General features: G+C 43.8%; 1 protein-coding gene across 2 annotated transcripts in view; it reads right to left on the minus strand.

Moving 5' to 3' along the window:
• Rme-8 (receptor mediated endocytosis 8) overlaps positions 1-19236 on the minus strand; it is a 193259-nt gene that overhangs the window by 109190 nt on the left and 64833 nt on the right. The gene's annotated exons all lie outside the window — the stretch shown is intronic.

Here is a 19236-nt window from a genome sequence, read left to right on the forward strand (position 1 = left end):
AATATAGCTGTACTATCACTACTGATTTGAGGTTCTTTCTCTTATAATAAATCAGTTTACCTCTGTAAAAAGTTCTACTTCACTTTATATAATTTCAAATTAACTGTAATAGCACATGCTGTAATTCCATACCATTTTGTGCATATAATCTGATATGCAGAGTACAGATATTGAAACAAAGTATTTTCCTGTTTCGCAAACATCTTGATTTTGTGATTGTACCATTTGAGTATGTACCATTTGAGATCTCCACCACATTGGGAAATTTAAAGAATTTTCCATCCCGAATTTTTTTAACCTTGTCGGGAAATTGAGAATTTTTCAGTCTCAAGGATCAGAATTATAAATATTACCTTACCAATCCCATCCCAACCACCCCTGCACATCCCTAGTTACACAGTCAACATGATTCTAATGTTCCTTGTGAAAACATTATCGCGTTACTTTGTTCGACATGACAGTTAATTGCTGTAACTGACAGCCAAGCCTGTAAATTGCAGAAAACAATATTCTTTGTAATAAAATATCGCTACAATTTCACCATTCGAATTACATAAACTTTTTCTAGATATCTCAGGGGGGGAGCAAGTGACCCCCCCTGCAGGCACCGTTGGCTCACTCAGTGGCACATTTGTGATTTCGTTTTAAGAAGTAGTTTTTTTGGGGGGAGGCTATGTAAATTTGTATATACAAGGGTTACAGCAAAAGTCATGGCAACTGTATTTCTTGCAAAGTTAAACGATGATACCACAATAAGATCGTATGTCCCTAAGAACATGACACCCGTAGTATGTGGACACATTACTAGATGGCAGTGTGATGAACGGTTATTGTACAGAGTAAAAAAAAAGTAAAGTGCTCCCCTGTGCTTTCCACCACGCCATGAAGGCATATAGGATGTGTGGAGTTAGGGCCCCACACTCTATTGATCACAGCCGAAGATGGGGGTGATGTGATCAGCACCATACCCCCCCAGTTTCCTCCAGGTACCCACTTTGTACGATGCTGGGTGGGTGCCGGAGCCACTTTAACAGGTGGAAAAAATCCCGGCTCTCCCCTGCTGGGATTGAACCCAGGTCTCTCGCATGGTAGTCAGATGTCCTAATGACTGAGCTACCACAGCAGTACGGTTATTGTACAGAGGGCAGTGGTAATTCAATTTTAAGCAACCGTCATGACATGGCGTGAACAGCATTTGTGTATCAAAATAGCCGTTCTTCGGGAAGAAATGCCAGAAAATGCCAGGAAGCTGGTGGAAACTGTGGGAGGACAGTGTCATACCGTAGTATGCACCTCTTTTGATCCTGTAATGTTCTTGTGCTTTCAGACTTGTAAACACAGGTGGCACGATGCTATCTTTAAGGATGTTATCTAGCTTCCCTATACCACACCTGGTACACTAGATCTGCACTGTTCATACATTCCACAATATCATAAACTGTCCCCAACCATTTGTATATTTCGGATTTTCGTGATGGTTCCCCATTCTCGCAAAAAAAAAAATGTTGCCATAACTTCTTCTGTAACCCTCGTATTACCAGTGGGTAAATTAAAACTATTGCCTTGCGGTTCTAAGTACCTTAAAACATTGGTTCTAACCTAGATCACTAAATCTTACTTAGTACATTCTTATAACATAATTTAGAAACAGTGTAAGTAGGGGTAAAAAGACAGTTCTGCGCCAGAAAGTGGCACGTTTTTTGCAGCCTTAACGGAAAATATCGGTAAGGCAAACGCGAAAGTGGCGCGCTCAAGGTTGCCAACCCACCCCAAGAAAATTTCACCATGTGATCTTTTACAGGCGAAGCTAACCTACAAATAGGAGTTGGCAACACTGACTATCAGCATCTTGGAAAATGTCTTAAGACAAATATCTTAATTTTTAAGAAAGTCGACTTCCGGTTTGTCAATTCCCGCTTCTAGAGGCTAATCTACAAATAGGAGTTACTTATCAAGAACGAAACTTGCCATCATTACACGCTTATTTGCTCTCTCTACCAGTAAAAAGACAGTTCTGCGACAGAAAGTGGCACGTTTTTTGCAGCCTTAACGGAAAATAATGTAAGGCAAATGCGAAAGTGGCGCGCTCAAGGTTGCCAACCTACTGGGCTCTCGCCATAGCCTTTTACGATGGGGGTTCACCAACATTAAGAGTAGACCTAAAAAGACAGTTCTGCAACCGAAAATGGGGCTTGGAGTGGGGCTCGCCTTAATGGGTCTTGGAAGATGTCTTAAGACAAATATCTTAATCTTTAAGAAAGTCGACTTCCGGTTTGTCTCAAGAACATTTTCTTGAGACGAATATCTTAAGACGTTTTTCCAAGACATTGATTTTCTCGGCTCCTAATTGAGCTAGGATGACGATTTTAGGTTTGTTGGATAGGATTCGACGAGAACTATTCGACTGGCAAATAAAATCGATTCTACCCCCTCCCCCTCTGTATTTTCTAGCATACTGATCTGTTGCGTGCTAACCAAACCTCTTTTGAGGCAGGGGGCTCTTGTAACGCTACGTATGTATGTATGTAATGTGATTTGTAGTAAGAGGGGGCCAAAATTTTAACCTTACGGCTAGAAAATGTTTCCATAAAATAACCATGCCTATGAACCTGTTTGGCTTCAGGAAGCAAGCTATGGAAGTGCCCGTCCAGCCCACGTCGTCGTCGTCGAGCTTCGACGAACTGCTGCCTTCCATGTTATCTAAACTTAACGGTCTGTTAATTATACACTTGAATAGCATTTTGACCCAGTACGACGAGGATGTGGGCAAAACCTTCTATGTATTCAACAACAATTTGAACTATTACCGGTTCCCCATCTCCGGCAAACTTAAGTTCGACATGAATCCCGAGATCGAAGGGGAGGCCAATGTTTCCTCAGGCAAGAACATCTATCGCATCAAGCACGATAGGATGGATGCGACTACAACGTACGACGTGTCTGCTGGCGATCGCCTGTACGTGGAGCTCTTGGACGACTACGACAAACTCATCCCTCTTTTCATAGAAATGCGAATCACCGACCCTATAATAAATAACCACAATGCCTAACGACATTTTCGGTCACACCAAGTGCGACGACCATGGCGACGAGCTACTCATGCTCGACGTCAGGGTCAAGAAGCTGCGAAGCGACCTGCAGGCCCTGCAGTCCACGCTCAACTCCAGCCTCCAGTCGGAGATAGCTAGAGGCGAATGCTTTTGATATTGTGTTTTCTAATTAGTTAAAAAAATACGTAATGTGATGACTCATATCTTCTGATTGCACAACAAATTATGACGTAATATGATGACTTATATCTAACGTGGTCTCTTCTGATTGGTGGAAAAATATGTCATACTTAACGTGGTCTCTTCTGATTGGATGAAAAATATGTCATAAATAAACCGAGGTTATATAAGAGAGGCCAGAGCAGTCAGTCACAGTCTGCGAGAGCAGCTTGAAGAGTACGGACGTCCTGTTGCAGTGTTCCTCGTAGATTTGCTCTTATATGGTGATATTTTCTGTTTGATTTTAAAAATTGTATATACAGTAGTTGAGTTTTTGTGAGACTGATTGAAGAGTAGTTATTTTTTCTTGTAGTGCTTTTTTTGGGGTATCTATTTGTACAACACTCAGTACCTAATTGTGCAATACTCTCTACCTAATTGTACTGCACTTTATACCTAATTGTACGACATTTTGTACCTAATTGTACAACGGTACGTGTGGATTCGACATCTAAAAAAAAAAAAATCATACATCAGCATATCTACGTATATAAATAAACACCCCCCAAAAATATGCGTCCTACGAAGATTTGTATTACATGTAAGAAAAATATTTCCAGTGATCATTATTATGCACGACATAGGCGTACCTGTGTGCCTGGCAAGCATTTAACAGCAACCGAATTGTGTCCTAAGTGTAACAAACACTTTACAATTGCACATGTCAAAAAGCATATGCCTAATTGCAAGGGTACTGGAGACCCTGTGCTGCAACCATCGACCTCGGTCAAAAGGAAGGCTGAAGCAGATTTTTTAAACATATTACCATCTGCCAAACGCGTCAAGTCGAAAACAAAAGCAAGCCGGTTTGCTTTTGATCATATATTAGAGGATTTTGATTTTACCTCAGATAGCTTATGCGATGTACATAGTAGGGATGGCTAGATCCGGATCCTGGCAGATCCAAAATCCAGATCCGGTTGGTTCTGGATCCTAAAATTTTTCAGATCCGGGTCCGTGGATCCGGAATTTTCAGATCCGGATCCGGTACTTTCTGATCCGGTTCCAGAACTTTCGGATCCGGATCCAGAATTTTCAGAACCGGATCCAGAACTTTCGGATCCGGAACCAAAACTTTCGGATCCGGATCCGTTTTGCCATCCCACATGCGCTTCTTTGGAAAGTAAGACTGTGCTTATAACATATTGTTACCTGCTAATATACATATATATATAATATACATACACACATATATATATAGTGTGTGTGCGCGCGTGCGCGATTTGTAATTAATTAATACACTTACAAGGGAGGTCTAAGTCTCCCCCTCCGATTTCCATGAAACTTGCAGAGCCCAAATGAAGAAATACGTGTTTTTTTGTTTCGGCAAAAAAATTGTTCTAGGGGGCAACCACCTCTCAAATGTCAAGATGAGGACAAATTGAAGAGGGGTTCTGACCCCTGTGTTCCCCTCCGATTTCCATGAAACGTGTGAGGTGTATAGTGGGGATGGCCAGATCCGGATCCTAGCGGATCCGAAATCCAGATCCAGAACTTTTTTTATTTTAATTTGTAGAACTGTAACTGTAGAACAATTGTATAATTTTTGTATAACATTTCTATCTTGTTATATGTGTTAAAGGTTTCATCCTGGAATAGAATGTCTCACATTTATGTGTGTTTTCATTCCCCCCCCCCCCTAAAATGTCAAGATGAGGAGAAATTGAAGTGGGGATCTGACCCCGAAACCACGTAAATATGGCATAGGAAGAAACAGGGGGCATACGGCCTCTCTATACACCTGTCAAATTTCATGAGAATCGGAGGGGGACACAGGGGTCAGATGATCCTCACGTCAATTTGTCCTCATCGTGACATTTGAGGCGGGTTTTGCCCCCTAAAACAGTTTTTTAGCCGAAACAAAAAAAAACACGTATTTCTTCCTTTGGGCACCTCTATACACCTGCCAAGTTTAATGAAAATCGGAGGGGGACACAGGGGTCAGATCTTTACTTTAATTTGTCCTCATCTTTACATTTGAGGGGATTTTGCTCCCTAAAACAGTTTTTAGCTGAAACAAAAAAACACGTAATTCTTCCTTTGGGCCCTCTATACACCTGCCACGTTTCATGGAAATCGGAGGGGAACACAGGGGTCAGATCCCCACTTCAATTTGTAATCATCTTGACATTTGAGAAAAGGTTGCCCCCTAGAACAAATTTTTTACCGAAACAAAAAACATGTATTTCTTCATTTGGGCCTGTTTATACACACACCTGCCAAGTTTCATGGAAATCGGAGGGGGACGCAGGGGTCAGATCCCCACTTTAATTTGTCCTCATCTTGACAATTGAGTGGGTTTCGCCCTGTAAAACCGTTTTTTAGCTGCAACAAAAAAAAAAGTATTTCTTCCTTTGGGCCCCACTATACAATTGCCAAGTTTCATGGAAATCTGAGGGGGACACATGAGTCAAATGCCCACTTAAATTTGTCCTCATATTGACATTTGAGGGGAGTTGCCCCCTTTAACAGTTTTTTTTAGCAGAAACAAAAAAAACACGTATTTCTTCATTTGGGTCCGTTTATATACACACCTGCCAAGTATCATGGAAATCGGAGGGTTACACAGGGGTCCGGTCCTCACTTCAATTTGTCCTCATCTTGACATTTGAGGGGGTTTTGCCCCTTAAACCAGTTTTTTAGCTGAAACAAAAAAACACGTATTTCTTCCATTAGGCCCCACTATACACCTGCCAAGTATCATGGAAATCGGAGGGTTACACAGGGGTCCGATCCTCACTTCAATTTGTCCTCATCTTGACATTTGAGGGGGTTTTGCCCCTTAAACCCGTTTTTTAGCTGAAACAGAAAAACGCGTATTTCTTCCATTAGGCCCCACTATACACCTGCCAAGTTTTATGGAAATCGGAAGGGACACAGGGGTCAGATCATCACTTCAATTTGTCCTCATCTTGACATTTGAGGGGGTTTTGCCCCCTAAAACCGTTCTTTAGCTGAAACAAAAAAAACACGTATTTCTTCATTTGGGCCCGTTTATACACACATCTGCCAAGTATCATGGAAATCGGAGGGGGACACAGGGGTCAGATCCTCACTTCAATTTGTCCTCATATTGACATTTGAGGGGGTTTTGCCCCCTAAAACTGTTTTTTAGCTGAAACAAAAAAAACACGTATTTCTTCCATTGGGCCCCACTATACACCTGCCATGTATCATGGAAATCGGAGGGGGACACAGGGGTCAGATCCTCACTTCAATTTGTCTTCATCTTGACATTTGAGGGGGTTTTGACCCCCTAAAACAGTATTTTAGCTGAAACAAAAAAACACGTAATTCTTCCTTTGGGCCCCACTATACTGCAAAGTTTCATGGAAATCGGAGGGGGATATTTAGATAACCTCCCTTGTAATTATTTAACACTGCATATATTATAATGTTTTATTTTAATTTGTAAAACTCTAACTGTAGAACAATTGTATAATTTTTGTATAACATTTCTATCTTGTTATATGTGTTAAAGGTTTCATCCTGGAATGGAATGTCTCACATTTATGTGTGTTTTCATTTCCAATACATTCGAATGTATACATATTCGTTTCAATGGCATTTACAAAATCACCTCTGACATGTGTGCACGAGTGTGTTAGCCGATGCGTAGCAAAGTATTTTAGGAACAACACTTGAAAAATATTCTTGTAGGACTCACGAAAAATTTCTTTGTAATCGAAGAGCATAATACCTTTTAAGGTGTGGTAATATTATAATGGGATTGAGATACGAAACTCTCGGATCCGAATCCGGATTTTCAGATCCGGATCCAGATCCGAATCTTCCGGACCCGGATCCAGATCCGAAATTTTCGGATCCGGAACTTTCGGATCCGGATCCAGGTCAGGAACTTTTGGATCCGGATCCAGATCAGGAACTTTCGGATCCTGATCCGTTTGGCCATCCCTAGTACGTAGCTTTCTAGAGAGTGTGCGACTCAAGATAATTTCTATCTTAAGTGATGTACTGGCTTTAAACTCTACTAAATTTTATGCATCGCTGGGATGCCAATACAAAAAACCATCTGATGAGGAATACAGCTTTCACCATAATACCAAGGCAAAAATATTGCACTTGGCAGATGTTGCCAACCTCGAGAGTATCTACGACGAATTCTTGGAGGAGCTGGTCGCCAAACAGGAAGAACATCTTGCTGAAGGCTCGGGTGGTTCGTTGTGTGGTACTCCGCATAAACTTAAATTGAGTCTTAACAAGTTTGTCCCACTGTCTGGGTCTAGTTATGTTCCACTGCCAGCAATAATTGCAGTCAAGAAGGCTGTTCTAAACATCCAGAATAGCGATTCGAAATGTTTTCTTTGGTCGGTGCTGGCAGCGCTGCATCGTATCCACCGGAAAGATCATCCGCATCGTGTTACCCACTACATGCCCTACGAATCAAAATTAGAAAATGCGATGGCTGGGATTACCTACCCAGTTCAGTTGTCGGACATAAACAAATTCGAGACCCGTGCACGCAACTTACTAAACCTGCAACTAGCTATCAATGTTTACAGCCTTACTAAGAACACAAATATTGTATACGCTATTCGAGTGAGCAACATGGAAGGTGAAGCTGTACAAGAAATCAATTTGTTACTTATCAAGAACGAGACTTGCTATCATTACACGCTTATTCGTTCTCTCTCCCGGTTAGTTTCAGGTCAAAAAAGCAAGCATGATGGTTGCATAGAAGTCTGTCGCAGGTGCTTGTCCACGTTCGACAATCAAAAACCACAAGATTACCAACACATTCAAGATCCCAACACTGCTGCCCAGAAGCTTGCCCGCCACATGCGCTATTGTAACGACAACAGGCCTGGGGTTGCAGTCTTACCCGAGCCTGGTACTGTGGAGCAATTTCGGGCGCATAATGCTATGGGAGAGCACCCTGCTATTATCATTGCAGATTTAGAGGCCTTCCTTGAACCACTGTCCACCTGTAAACCCAACCCAGAAGTTTCTTCGACCATGCCTTGTCAAATTCACAAGATCTCCAGTTTTGCCTATGTTGTGGTGCGATGAAATCAAATAATTACCCCTGAGCCATATGTATATCGCGGTCCCGATGCAGCCAAACATTTTCTGGAGAGGATGATTGTAGAAGTGAACGAGATATGAGAAGTATTGTTAGATCCTATAGCTATGCGAGACTTAACTCCCGAAGAAAAGCGTAAACACGAAGAGGCTACAAACTGTCCAGTTTGTAACGAAAAATTTATTGATAATAGGAAAAATAAGAAGGTTCGACACCACGATCACTTCACTGGAAGCTATATTGATTCTTGGTGTAACGGGTGCAACCTGAAGGCTAAGGACCCGCACTTCGTCCCCGTATTCTTCCATAACGGCTCCGGGTACGATTTTCATCACCTTATCAGGCATCTCGGATACGACGATGTGCGCATTAATATTATAGCACAAAATGAGGAGCACTACATTGCCATCTCTAAATTGGTGCAAGGCATAGAACTTCGGTTTCTCGATTCCCTGAGGTTTCTCCAGGCAGGCCTCGATGCTCTTGCTGGGATGCTCAACAACAATCAACTAATTATTACCTCAGCCAATTTCCCGAACTTGGATGCTAGTCTCTTCAGGTGTAAGGAGGTCTACCCCTACGAGTATGTCAGCGACCCTTCCAAGTTCAAGGTGGAGGAGTTGCCTCCCCAGGCTAAGTTTCACAGCCGGCTGCGAGGTTCGGGCATCAGCGATGAAGAATATCAGCATGCTCAGTCCATGTGGCTCAAGCTGGGTTGTCGAAATTTTGGAGAATACCACGATGCCTACTTAAAACTTGATGTAACACTCCTCGCAGACGTCTTTCAAGCGTTTTGCGCAAATGCGATGCAAATCTACAAGCTGGACCCTGCAAACTTCTACGGTCTCTCCGGGCTGGCATGGTCGCCCATGCTTCTTCTAACAAAAGTTAAGCTCGAGCTTATTTCCAATGTGGACATGATGCTTTTTGTGGAAAAGCTTGTTCGGGGTGGCATGGTCCAGGTGTCACAATGGTACGCTCGCGCTAACAACCAACACATGTCGACCGTGTACCACCCTTCTCAACCATCCACCTACATCATGTACACGGATGCTAATAATCTTTATGGGCACTCCATGGTGCAAAAACTTCCATTTGGAGGATTTGAGTGGGCTGATCCTTCCAAATTCGACGTAGAAGGTTTCGACGACTCAGAACGAGGCTTCTTTGTCGAGGTGGACCTCGAGTTTTCCGAGAAGCTGCAGGATGTGTTTTGCGACCTGCCACCAGTATCGGAATTCAAGTGTCCACCTGCGTCGAAGCAGCAAAAACTCATCATGGATTTCGAACCCAAAAAGCGTTACGGGTTGCACTACCGAAATCTTCGGTGGTTGATGCAACGAGGGGTCACGATTACGGCAATTCACCGAGTCCTTATTTTCGACCATTCAAATTGGTTGAAGCCATACATCGACCTCAATACCAAACATCATACTGCTGCTACCTCGGAACTTGATCGCAAATTTTTTAAGGACATGAATAATATAATATTTGGTAAAACAATGGAAAACACGCGAAATCGTGAAGACATAAGGTTGCTTACTAGCGTCGACCGTTGTCGCAAACTTGTTGCAAGCCCACTGTTTAAATCTCGAACAATCTTCAACGAACAGCTTGCTTTGGTACACATGAATCGTGGTGAGGTAAAGCTCAACAAACCTGTCTATGTTGGTGCCACAGTGTTAGAGTTAAGGAAGCTGCAAATGTTCGAGATATATTATGATATACTACGCTTGCACTATGGTAACAACATCAACCTTCTCTACACAGATACGGACAGTCTGGTATATCACGCCCACACTGCTAACGCATATAAAGATATCGCCACGATTCCAGCCCTCGTTAACTTGTTCGACACGTCGAGCTATCCCCAACCAAATCAATATGGAATCCTGGCTCGAAACAAAAAAGTACCTGGCAAACTAAAGGATGAAAAAGATGGGGATATTATATTAGAGTTTGCTGGTCTTCGTGCCAAAGCATTTGCAATTCAAGCTGAGAGTTCTGTGACCAAAAAAGCTAAAGGCAAAGGCAAGCAGGTGGCTCAGAGAAAACTCAAGTTTGAAGACTACGTCGAGTGCCTCGAAACCAAAAAGCCGATTCTGCGAAAAGAGTATCGCATCCAGAGTGTTAAACATATACTTACAACCAACACCGTCAGGAAAATTGCTCTGGATGCACAAGACGACAAGAGATGCGTTCTCGAATGTGGGATTCATAGCTTACCGTGGGGCCACTATAGCATGAAAACAGGTAAAACTTGCTCTGTGCGCTCAAAATAAAAAAATAAAAAAAATTGCCCTCGTTTTGCATTCGAGGGGGTGGAGGTGGGATATTTTTTTTCAAAATATTAATTTCACAGTTCTTTTTTTGTAATACATACTATATATTCAATCAACAGAATTTTTTGTTGACCTACACAAAAGAATACAAAAAATTAACAATGTCTGCAAATATATAGTATGTATATTTTTTTTAACGGAACTAACTCCCGCCATGTCCTACGGGACGAAAATTTGGGGCATGTGCAGGGCCAAAAGGGGAAGTTCCATTGCGCGCTCAAGCATGGCTTTTTTTTATTTCTTGTTACTTCCTATGCATATTTAAAACTGTTCGGTCACTCTTTCATTCTTGACATCATACACAAAAGTTTTCTCTGCAATAAGGATGATGCTGCACAGAGTGTTGGCGGCCAAGGCATCATGGAACTCACAGACAATCTTGATGTTGGTGCGATCGTTAACAACCACCTGTTTCTCTTAGATGTGTTAATGACGAACATGGGTCTGCGAGCTATGAACTCATTGGGGTTGTAGTACACGTCCACGTTGCCGGAGGTCACCCTCTTGTAAGCTGTGTATGCCTCGTACAGTTTCAGGTAGTCGTCGTTTGCAATGTTCAGGTTGTAGTTCTCACGTGGGAATATCTCGTTCCTGCCATTTTTGAGGTAGATGTTCTTGATCTTGCAATTGTCGAACTGACTCGAATCTTTTTCTTGGTTGTTGTCCTCCCCCGTCTGGAAGAGCACGACCACAAACTCTGGCATATCGTACCGGATGCTGTTAAACTGTGTGGTCACGTCAAATTCAAAATGGTTGCCGGAAGCAGGTTTCTGCACGCACTGGTAACCGTAAAATTGGATGGGTACTTGGGGATTCTTCAAAATGTCTGCTTTATACTTGAGAGCGTAGTTAGTTTAGTATTCAACTACGGGCATGCGCAGCTCCATGGACTGGATGATGCACTTGGCAGGATCAGCTAGTGTGTTGGGAATTGCTGAACCGTCTGCACTCAAGGTGCTGTAACGCATCAGCACATTGTTGTCGTTGGCGCTTCTGCGAAAAGTGACGCGCAAACCACCCTTCCACATGATCTCTGTGCAGTCGGAGAAGAAGCCAGGAAGCAGGTGCATGGGAAACAGTACTGTGTGACTTTGAGTTTTGAGTTTTGATTTTTGTACCTGCTTCGAATCCCCTTGCCTGGTAGTATGCGGCATCGGTCTTGGAGAGTTTCAGTGTTCCCACTGCTGTAGAGGTAATCCCGGGGTAGTCAACCCTATCGATGACGGTGCCATGCTTTCTAACTTCCACCTGCGAGAACAGGTACGGCACAAAATTATCTACAAGTCTTAAATTTGCATTGGCAAGGAATGCTTCGCCGTTGTCTCTCTTCACAACATCAAACTTGATATACAAATCGGCTCTGTGAGGGTGAATGAACCCATCCCCGACGTCCACGTCGTATTCTATCTCTCGATTCGCTTCGTTGAGGTTGGCAAACATGTGACGATTGGGAGGGAAGGACTGCAACTCGTAACTTTCGATTTGCTCCATGATGGTTATTTATTATATGTTAATCTCCACGACGGCAGTGGTCGTGGCTCCTGCAAAATCAACCACCTCTCCCTTTTCGTTGGTAATTGCCAATTCTATGTTGTCTATGCGATTACGAGATACAGGAAAGTATATCGGTGAGGAGGGTGTGTAGATAATTGGCTCCATGAACTCAAGAGTTTGGTTTGAACGTAGCTATAATACCTGTCTGCTTGTGACTCCCTGGGATGCCGTCCGAGGATTTGGTGATCATACCTTCTGCCACGTTGCAATGTATGTTCAGAGTCTCGATGGCTAGAAATTTAGGAATGTTAGCACCGATGTGCTTGATGCCAGATTCGAGCTTTGTGTTGTTCTCGAATCCCAAAAGTTCTCCGATGGTACCCAGGTCTACGGTTTCCGTGGCAGACACCAGTTCCACCCTGTGAGTTACAGAATTTTGCGACAGCAGCACACTTCTTGGCAATTGAGCCTGCAAGGTAGACAGGTTGTACTGGCCAGGGGTGATGCTGATTTTTTCGCTGCCAATTTTGATGGTATTGTTGTGTATTGTCACGTTAGGTATCAGGTACATGCTGTAGAATGCACGAAGAGCAACAGATTCAGGATAGATGATATCATCATGCAATGTGAGTTTCAGAAGCGAAGTCTCGCTTGTGAGATGGAATACTCCCATAGTGCTTTAGGTGCCACAATGCTTTCTGGAAATCCTCGATTGTTGGGTTATTTAATTGCGAGAGGAAGACAAGCATGGAAACGCAGAGATGGCCACAGTTCACATCGCTGAAACCCTGGATGCGCACGTCATTGTAGTAGAGGTTGGCAACACTGAGATACTTTACCAACCCAGCAGGTGGCGTGCCTCCGAATGAATCGAAAACAAATGCTTTGTCGTTGTTGTTGTTGGCTTTGAGGTAGCATATCCAATGTGTACCTGGATTTTCGTAACTGTCTAGGTTAACCACGCCACACTCTTTTTTCTTCACAACAGAAGGTAGAGAATCAGACATGAAAACGCCCCTGAAGTGCTTGACCCCCAGCGATTCGATCAGAGATTCAATATCGAAGTTGGACAGGGGCTCTTCTTTTTTTTAAACTTTTTCAAAGCTTCGAGGTTGTTCTTTCGCTTTTTGGTCACACCTTTCCCCTTCTTCTCCATAGCCAGGTTGTGGCGTTTCTGCTCTTCCAACTCGGTCTTGTTCTTTTTTGCATCGATGACGGTCTTGGCAATGGCGGCACTGCCTCCTGCCAAGCTGCCTACAGCACCCAATGCTGCCAAGATAGCCGGAATGCTGAATATGAAACCTCCAGTCTTCTGCTGCTTTCGCGAACCTTGTAACCTCCTCAACTGAGGAATGCTAAGCAGCAATTTCATTCTATGACCTTTTCCCAGGCAGGAATGTTTCTTCTCGCGCTGCTTTTTGGTGAGCAATCCATCAAGAGCTCCGAGAGACTTGAGGTTTGCGTAGGGTATTTGGTAAACAACACCTTTGGGTTTCATGGTGATAGTATGTTATTTATATATATCGTGAAAAGGTAAGGCTTTGCCCCTCTAATAGGTTAGTTATACAAGTTGCTTTCTTTTTCACAGGGTGTTATTTATTTACAGCCCCCACCCCAATTTTCGTTTTGTGTTCATGGCGATGGTCGTACCCAATGCAGCAACCCATTCACCTAGCGAGGCATCTCTGCTGACGAGTCTCCCGAAAGCTGCATGCTCCAACTTCCTGTCGGCATCGTGACGTGCGTCGAGATCTGTGTGAGTATTGTAGGCAATATCGTGATCCTTGCATGCAGCGTCCAGTGGGTTCACTCCCCTGTCTCCTTTCTCCAGTCGCTGTTCGAGTTTCGTACCCGGACCGCAGTACTGGTAACCCGGCAGGTGCATCTCGAAGGGCAGCTTGTTGATAATATCGTTTACGAGACCTCGACCCTCGGCTACATTCCAGAATTTCGGAGGCAGGGTGTTGATGATTTTGATGAGGTACCCTATACCCTTGCTGTCGTTGACAATAAAGTTGCTAAGCTTGGTGCTAATCATGTCCACGATGCCCACCTTCTCGTTGTGGAAGTTGTGATTGCCTGCATTTTCTTCGCCTGCGATAACCAGCAATCGATCTACAAGCTTCCTTACGTTGTCTACCCAAACAAACTCTTTAGGTACAGTATTGTAGAGTTTGACACCGCTGCCAGTATTGAGCTGGGTCCATATTGGCTTGATGAGGTTCCTGTACTTTTCTCCACTGCTAGATTTCACGCGATTCTGTGTCGCGTCGTTGTTTTGGTACAGGGCGTCCGTCATGATCAAAATTTCTGTGTAACTTTGGTAATCCTCGTCTGTATAATCTTTAGGTTGCTTTTTGGTGATGAGTTCCCACAGTCCCACGGTGCCAGGATACCTGGTCCAGCTGTTCTTCTCGCCCAAATTGATTTTCACGTCGTCGCCCTCGAACGTGACTTTCGATTTTCCAATTTTCCAAACCACACCCTCGTTATGTTCCATGGTCGGGTACAATCCGAACACCTCGTCTTTTTCGAATTTCCCGGTGCTTAGGTAATCCCTCGCCAACGGACCCAGCTCGACTAGCTTGTCCGAAGAGGTACTGCCTAGGGCCTGACGTCTCGGAGCCGGTGTGAGTTCGAACGGAGTAGTGTGAATGCTGGATATCGGTGTGGGTATGGTATAATTTTGAGCGGTGAGTGGCACAAGCTCGTTGATTAACTCTTTGTTTTGCTCGGTGACATCTTTGATTTCTTTACCAAGTCCACTGATGGCATCGATGATAGGTTGGTCCTGACGCTTTTTCTCTTCGTAAATTCCACGATTCTCGGATTTCCAACCCTTAAACCGTTTTGCCAGGTAGCTACGCAGCTTCAGGTTGTCGTCTGCAAGTTTGCGTTTCATTTTTTTTTGTATGTAGTTATTTATAATAGGTCTTGTAACGTTGCAACGTTTAGAAAATTATTAATTTTGTTTCTGTATTTTCCGTTATTGGGTTTCCTAGTCATGTCTATTGTGACAAATCCGAAATCATCTTGGTTCCAGCATGAAGAGCAAAATTTGGAAAACTGATTGTAGTTTATGTCCCCACCCACATAATCATCGTAAGCATGTTTTAAATTGGTGTAGTATTGACGAAACAAACAAATGAAATTAGCATTGTCTCGGAGTAGCTGCTTGGGGATTTTGGAAAAAGTCTGAGCAAGATAGAAGCAGTCCATGCCTCTGTGCCGAACCCTGAGTAAAAAAATTGCGAATTTCGTTCTGGTTCTCCAGGATCACATCGTCAAAAACCACCACCGAATTTTCGAGACAGCAGTCTAGTGGTATCACTTCAGAAGCAAATATAGCTATGCCTAGCCCCTCGTACAGTTTCAACAGCTGGCGATACTTCGATTGCTCCAAACTTTTGGAGAAAACGTACAGGTGCCTGTTCTTCCAGTTTAACCAGTTGGGTGCAAGAAGAAAATTATCAATAAGCAACGTTGTTTTTCCACATCCAGAAGGTCCAACAATAAGACAGCGAATGTTGTCGGGTAGAAGCTCGCCATTTTTCCTATCATGACATTCCAATGGAAAATCTGGCAGTCGCCGTACCACGTCCCAAGCACCCGTTACACAATCACCTCGTTTGCATCTATCCAACTTTTTTCCTCGAGTCCCAGCCATTTCACCAACAGTTTGTCACCTTTTCTACGTAATACTTTTTCAATAAGATACGTGTCGGGGTATTTTGTTTTAGAAAGTTCCTCTTCGTAAAATCTTCCTTTCAGAATTTCATCGCGATTATCTTTTATTATATACGTGTGACGGTTTCCGGGTAAGACTCGAACTACGGTGAAAAGTTCCGTACTCCAATTTTTTGTGAAGCCCTTTTCGAACGCGCGCTTAACTTTACTGATTCTCACCTGATCTCCAATTTTGTATTTCGGTTTCTTGCTTGTAAATTTGTACTTTGGACAATAGACCGTAGAAATTAATCGTCGCTCGTCAGATTTATTGACGTCAGACGGTTTCATATTTATCGTGCGATGCAAACTGTGATTATAGCTGTTAATGAGTTCCGGAAGCATGTCGAGCCACTTGTAATTCTCCTGAAGCGTGAACTGTTTACACATCCGTGTTTTGAGAGTTCGGTTGAAACGTTCCACTATGCTGGCTTTGATGTGACTAAAAGTGGAGTAATGTTGAATATTTTCTTTTTGAATAAATTGACGAAAGACAGAGTTGTAGAACTCTTTTCCGTTGTCCGTGTGAAGAAATCGAGGTCGCCTGCCACTTTCATCGAAAATAGTTTTGAATGCATCCACCATGCAGGTTCCTGTTTTTGCCTTGAGGGGCAAAGCCCACGCAAATTTTGAAAATGTGTCTATGATGGTGAGAAGATACTTGTACCCCCTGTTGATTTTATGTAAATTTTTTAAGTTGCCACTGCTCATTTCCACAAGGTCAGCTTCCCACAAGTCGTCTATGCCTTTGGTCACTACCGCCAGTCGTTTGTAGTTTCGCCGTGCAGGTTTGTGCAGCTCATTCACAATAGCCTGCCTAGACATTGCGCGAAAATAAGAATATAGCTTGGATGGGATTTCTGGCCGCAGACAATGCCGGGTTTTCTATGTACAGCTTATCACCTATTTCTATGTCGATAATTTGAGTGGCATCTTCGGCATAGGCAGTCTCGCGGGTTTCCGGGTGTGTGAAATCTACCAACTCCACTCCTCTTATTTTAGGTTCGTCACTGATGCTCGTTACGGTCATGGTTGGGTAGTGGGTTGCGTGAGGCAAAGATCAGTATGAAACCTTGACGAACTGAAGTGTGCCAGCGAGGAAAAACTGGTGATAGGCTTTGGCAGGGGTCAGCATGTAGAGTTTGGCACCCGGATGGAAGAGCGAGGAAAATTCCCTGTTTGGAATGCTGTACAGTTCGATGACGACGGCTTGAGATTGTCGATGCTGGCGTTCAGGGTGTTTACATTGGTTCGTACCTCGCTCTCCTCCACATCCTCTAATCTACCGTTCACCGATTCCAGGTGTTCCTCAATAGATTGGACAACAGTGTCGTAATCGGGCTTGATCTTAACGTCGACAATTAGCCTCTTGAATTTTTCGTTTAAGTCATGTAGTTGGGTACTGAAATTGGCTATGGCCGATTCCTGGCTCCCCTCGATGCTGCCAATTTGCTCTTTTACATTGGCGATAATCTGCTGTAGACTTTCCACGAGTGTCAACTTGGAGCTCTGGGTTGCGAGGTCGTGGACCTGGGTTCTAATTTCCGCAAACAAGGCATGTAGCTTGCTTATGTTCTGGTTGGTGGGTAAGGTTGCAACAGACTCCCGAATCGATTCAATTTCGGTTTGGATGTTTTTGATGTCGTCGGATTTGAGTATTTGGTTGAGAGCCCTCTTCACGCTTTTCAGTTCTTGCGAGGTGAGCAGGGTGGCCACCGTGTTTTGGAGCGACTCCAAAGCTTTTTTCATCGCATCCAACTCTGAGGCAGCAGCAGCAGCATGTATGCCTTCTTGTAATTGTGTTATGTCGTCCTGGGTGGGGGTGGATTGTTGCAAAGTTTCCAACTTGGCCTGTATGTCGTCGATCAAGTGATGAAAATGAGACAACTCTGATTCGGTGTTTAGATTTTCCAACTTGGTGATCTGCTGTTGGACGCTGGCCAGAGTATCCCTGATGCCAGGCAGTTTGGATTCCAATGCTTCGTGTACGTTTGCCAGATCATTTTTGATGACGGTGAGAGCATCCTCAATATGGGCTATGGTGCCTTGCAGCTTCCCGAAATCCTCGTAGGTCTCAAGTTGGAGTTTTATGTTGGCCACGCTACGGGCAATGGCATTCAGCTCGCTGGACGAAGGTAGATTGTTGATGAAATCCTGTAGCGTTTGGAGTTTTGTTTTGACTTCGTTGATGGCTGCATGCAAAGCGTCCGTTTGAAGCTCAGCCTTGATGCTTTCCAACATAGGAATTTCGAACGATTGAAACTGTTCGTGCAATTTGGCAATACTGGCATTTACGCGATCGTAGTCATCTTGAGTCTTTATACTCTGGATAATGTTTTGCAGTTCAGTCTGGATGGTGCTCGTTTCGTCCTGCAAGTGTCGCTTCAGCTTTTCCACGTCGGAGGTCTGCGCTTGCTGCAGCTTCACAAGTTCGTTTTGGAGCTTGCCTACGCTCAGTGCCAAGTTGTCGAAGTTGTCTATTGACGCGAGGTCGGTGTACTTTTGCAGCAGCGATTTAAGCTCGGCGTCAATTTTGAGTACGGGGTCCAGGCACTGAGACTGCAGGCTAGCTATCTCCGACTGGAGGCTGGAGTTGAGTGTGGACTGCAGGGCCTGCAGGTCGCTTCGCAGCTTCTTGACCCTGACGTCGAGCATGAGTAGCTCGTCGCCGTGGTCGTCGCACTTGGTGTGACCGAAAATGTCATTAGGCATTGTGGTTATTTATTATAGGGTCGGTGATTCGCATTTCTATGAAAAGAGGGATGAGTTTGTCATAGTCGTCCAAGAGCTCCACGTACAGGCGATCGCCAGCAGACACGTCGTACGTTGTAGTCGCATCCATCCTATCGTGCTTGATGCGATAGATGTTCTTGCCTGAGGAAACATTGGCCTCCCCTTCGATCTCGGGATTCATGTCGAACTTAAGTTTGCCGGAGATGGGGAACCGGTAATAGTTCAAATTGTTGTTGAATACGTAGAAGGTTTTGCCCACATCCTCGTCGTATTGGGTCAAAATGCTATTCAAGTGTATAATTAACAGACCGTTAAGTTTAGATAACATGGAAGGCAGCAGTTCGTCGAAGCTCGACGACGACGACGTGGGCTGGACGGGCACTTCCATAGCTTGCTTCCTGAAGCCAAACAGGTTCATAGGCATGGTTATTTTATGGAAACATTTTCTAGCCGTAAGGTTAAAATTTTGGCCCCCTCTTACTACAAATCACATTACATACATACATACGTAGCGTTACAAGAGCCCCCTGCCTCAAAAGAGGTTTGGTTAGCACGCAACAGATCAGTATGCTAGAAAATACAGAGGGGGAGGGGGTAGAATCGATTTTATTTGCCAGTCGAATAGTTC

Source organism: Lepisma saccharinum, chromosome 17, assembly GCF_977018435.1.
Source record: "Lepisma saccharinum chromosome 17, izLepSacc3.1, whole genome shotgun sequence".
NCBI lineage: Eukaryota > Metazoa > Arthropoda > Insecta > Zygentoma > Lepismatidae > Lepisma > Lepisma saccharinum.